Below are 4279 nucleotides of genomic sequence, written 5' to 3'. Positions count from 1 at the left end.
AGGTATATGTTCGGTGTGTGGTTCAAAAAAATCAATTTATCTCCAAACACAAACTCGGAGGAGATATACAAAAGTTTTTATCAGGAAGTAAATTTACAACTACTGGAATACCAGGGGAATTACATCTTCCAGGGTATTCTTTCTGTGGTCCAGGCACAAACTTGGATAAAAGATTAGATGAGGCAAACAATCCTAAATCCTGGAGTAAACCAATCAATAGAGTTGATGAAGTGTGCATGAGACACGATATTGATTATGGGAATACCACAACGTTGGAAGAAAAGCATGAAGCCGATAGAGAAATGTTGTATAATTTGTCTCTGATACAAAATCCAACCTTGAGAGAAAAAGTTGATAGGTTCATCGTGAAGAAGATGATTAGTGCTAAATTGAAACTTGGACTTGGAAATTCAAAAAACTTATAGGCTCTAATGATGCCATTAAGACTGAAGAGCAATTAGCTGATGAATTACATAAACCAATATTCACAAAGTTTCAGAGAAGGAAAGTTTATTCCAAGGAAGTTGATTATATCTGGTCTGCTGATTTGATTGAACTCAATAATGATAAGGGGTACAAGTATGCTTTAACCGTTATTGATTTGAGGAGTAGATATGCGTGGGTTGTCCCTTTAAAAAACAAAACAGGTAATACTCTTATGTTAGCTTTTCAACAGATATTTAATAAAAGTAAGAGAAAACCTAAAAAATTGTGGACTGATGAGGGTAGAGAGTTTTATAACAAGACATTTATGAATTTTCTAAAAAATAACAGTATTACATTATACAGTACCTTTAATGAAGGGAAGGCAGTTGTTGTTGAACGTTTTAATCGTACCTTAAAAGAGAGACTATATAAAAAATTCACACAACTCGGTTCACAGCAATGGTCATCTTTTATTCAGGATATTGTGGATAAGTATAATGACACGATTCACACGTCAACGAATATGAAACCATCAGAAACATTTACAAAATTAAAATATGAAAAAGAGATTAATGTCAGAAAACCTAAGTTCAAAGTTGGTGATATCGTAAGAATATATAGGTGGAAATCTCATTTTGAAAAGGGTTTTACTGAACGATGGACGAAAGAACTTTTTAAAATTGTTGATGTTATAGATACAGTTCCTTGGACTTATAAAATATATGATTTGGAAGGGGAAGAGATTTTAGGTTCATTTTATTCACAGGAATTACAAAAGACAAAACTAAGCAGATAATACACCGTTGTGGACACTCGAGGGCCAAGTCCGAGGTGTATAACAGTATATAATGTGTGTCAAGGGGGACGTTCTTAGATCTGTGAACCCCAAACACAGAATCCTCAACTGAATAGTCAAGGCTTAACTTTTGTTTGTTGATGTGTATGTGTGTGTGTGTCCCAACCCTCACATTCAAAATCTCAACCCCAACCCTCACATTCAAAATCTCAACCCTAACTCAATCCTCGCCCAACACAATGTCTTTTTCAAAATGAGATTTCCACCTATATATATATATTTTTACGTTTTTTTTTTCTTCTTCCAATTCTGTCTTTTAAGGCTTTCAGGTTTGATGACGTAGAAAGGGGGAGTAAGCCTGCACTTTCTTCCCAGAACTTTCTTGATCTTGCTCCCATCAAGCACCATCCGACAAAGAACTACATCGATAGGTTTAGATCCCAAAGAGTGATAGCAACTCCAAAAGTCTCCAAAATATAAATAAATAAAATAATAATAATAATAAATAAATAAATAAATAAATAAAAGCCCCCAAAAAAGTTTCAAGTGTCCAACATAAACCCAACTTTCCAAGTCTTCAAGGTATAACCACATTCCCGTTGAGTTTCCAAGATATGTATCACATTGTGAGTTATCAATCCAGAACCCACATTTCAAGTATTCAAAGTAAAACCAACTTACAAAGTCTCTTAAGGATAACTCATTTACTGATTTTTTCAAAATTTGTGAGTCTCCAAGGTAGGCCCCATATTTAGAACCATCTTGGCAGAACCCTTTTCCTGAGTCTCCAAGGTAGTTATTTAAACCATCAAGGCAGAACTCATTTACTGATTTTTTCAAAATTTGTGAGTCTCCAAGGTAGGCCCCATATTTAGAACCATCTTGGCAGAACCCTTTTCCTGAGTCTCCAAGGTAGTTATTTAAACCATCAAGGCAGAACTCATTTACTGATTTTTCAAAATTTGTGAGTCTCCAAGGTAAAACTTGTATTCTGGCTCATCAAGGTATAACTTGTTCAGTGGGTATTGTCTTGATAACTCACAATGAGTACTATTGCTGTAAAACTCTTTTTCAGGATTTTGCTGGTCTCCAAGGTATAACTCTTTGGTTGGGTCATCAAGGACGAACTCGTTCTGTGGGTCTTGGTCGCTCATAAGGTCTTCAACCAAGCCAACAATTTCGCCCCAAGTTGTAGCAAAAGCAGTATTTTCATTTCGTATTTCATACACAATTTCCTGTGAGAGAAAATAATAATGTATTAATTAAGTTATTTAATTATTAAATGAGTATGCTTCAATCAAAGTTTGAAAATAGGAAAATAAAAAATCTTACCTCAATAGATAAGAGGTTTGAATCCAGTTCATCAACTTGAAGGTTTAGTTCCATAGAAGACAGAGAGTTCCAAGGAACACCAAAGTCATCCCACTCAAGGTCTTCAACCAAGCCAACAATTTCCCCCAAGTTGTAGCAAAAGCAGTATTTTCAGATACAATTTCCTGTGAGAGAAAATAATAATGTATTAATTAAGTTATTTAATTATTAAATGAGTATGCTTCAATCAAAGTTTGAAAATAGGAAAATAAAAAATCTTACCTCAATAGATAAGAGGTTTGAATCCAGTTCATCAACTTGAAGGTTTAGTTCCATAGAAGACAGAGAGTTTGAGACAAGCACACAGAACACCATTGCCAGCAAGAACAAATGTTTAAAATGGAGCCTGGGTTTGAAGCTTTTATAGAGAAAGACTGGTGGGTGTGGTTTCCTTTGGAAATTCCCTGGGCAAGCCTAGGCAAGCCTTCATTGGGAAATTTTTCAAAACCATAACATCCTGTAATTTTCTAGTGATTTCTTTGTGAGTCAGAGATGAACTGGAAATGATGTAAGAGTGGGCGGGGCTTAGCAAAAGTAGGCGGAGCTTAGGAAAAGTGGGCGTGGCTTAGAAAAATACCTTATGAAAAGTGGGCGGAGCTTAGCAAAAGTGGGCGGGGCTTAGGAAAAGTGGGCGTGGCTTAGAAAAAAACCTTATGAAAAGTGGGCGGAGCTTAGCAAAAGTGGGCGGAGCTTAGGAAAAGTGGGCGGAGCTTAGAAAAAAATACCTCATGAAAAGTGGGCGGAGCTTAGCAAAAATGGGCGGGGCTTAGCAAAAGTGGGCGGGGCTTAAAGAAAAGTGGGCGGGGCTTATTGAATACCTTGTGGAAAGTGGGCGGGGCTTAACAAAAGTGGGCGGGGCTTAAAGAAAAGTGGGCGGGGCTTAACAAAAAATAACCTGTGGCTCAGGAGGTGGTCAAACAAGAGCATTAAGAGAAGTTTATCATTTCGTAATGGCACAAAAGGGGTATCTTAAAAAATATAAAGATTCAAATGTTTTGTTTGTCAATATTTTAGATGGGGATTATTGTGCAAAGAAAATTAAACTATTGAAGGAATTTGAGAATGAACAAATCTTTATAGGTTCAATGAGTGAGCTGTTCAACCCCCAGGTGTTCAATTCAATGAGGTTCAACCTCCAGGTTAAAAGGGGAGACAAATAAATATACCTTGGGATAAAAAGGGGGGTTTATTTTTAGGGAAAAAAAATATAAATCGCTGAAAATCCCCCATTCATTTACATGGGGAAAAGTGAGCCAGAATCAGTATTCTTACCCTACTCACATCCATAACGATTTGGAGCCACAGGAACTGAAATGGTAATTTTACTTTGGTACAACAGGCAGACCGTGGTTTCGAGTTTTTCTTCGATTTTTTTAACATTTCTTTTGAAGCTCACAATTTTCTCTTTTATCTGTTTGAAACCGCCATATGGTAAAGACTGAAACATTGCCCATCCGTAAATAAAATTGATGGATGACATCATAATACATGAGAAATGAACAGTCTTTTGAAGCATTGTGATCTGGGAGGTATTTATTGTTTTATTGAGCATATCTCTCAACAGATTTGTGATATTTTACCTTTCTTTATCAACGTTTCCACATCTGAAATTAATTTCAGGTTGTTTAATCATCCTTAACAAAGCACTCCAAGCCTGATATTGGCTTGAAGGTTAATGTGGCTGGC

The 4279-nt window shown here is 36.2% G+C and overlaps 1 long non-coding RNA gene across 1 annotated transcript; it reads right to left on the bottom strand.

Annotated features, from left to right (window-relative positions):
* Positions 1 to 515: 515 nt before the first annotated feature.
* On the bottom strand, positions 516 to 3856 carry LOC147035775 (uncharacterized). The gene is made up of 3 exons (XR_015049580.1): positions 2816 to 3856; positions 2555 to 2718; positions 516 to 2457 (listed from the first exon to the last, which is right to left on the bottom strand). It is a non-coding gene; the product is annotated as an uncharacterized LOC147035775 (long non-coding RNA).
* Between the last annotated feature and the right edge of the window lie 423 nt (positions 3857 to 4279).

The sequence above is a fragment of the Eptatretus burgeri genome, chromosome 1 (genome assembly GCF_056783735.1).
Source record: "Eptatretus burgeri isolate ZD-2024b chromosome 1, Ebu_testis_v1, whole genome shotgun sequence".
Classification (NCBI taxonomy): domain Eukaryota; kingdom Metazoa; phylum Chordata; class Myxini; order Myxiniformes; family Myxinidae; genus Eptatretus; species Eptatretus burgeri.
This window is presented reverse-complemented; position numbering and strand designations above follow the sequence as displayed.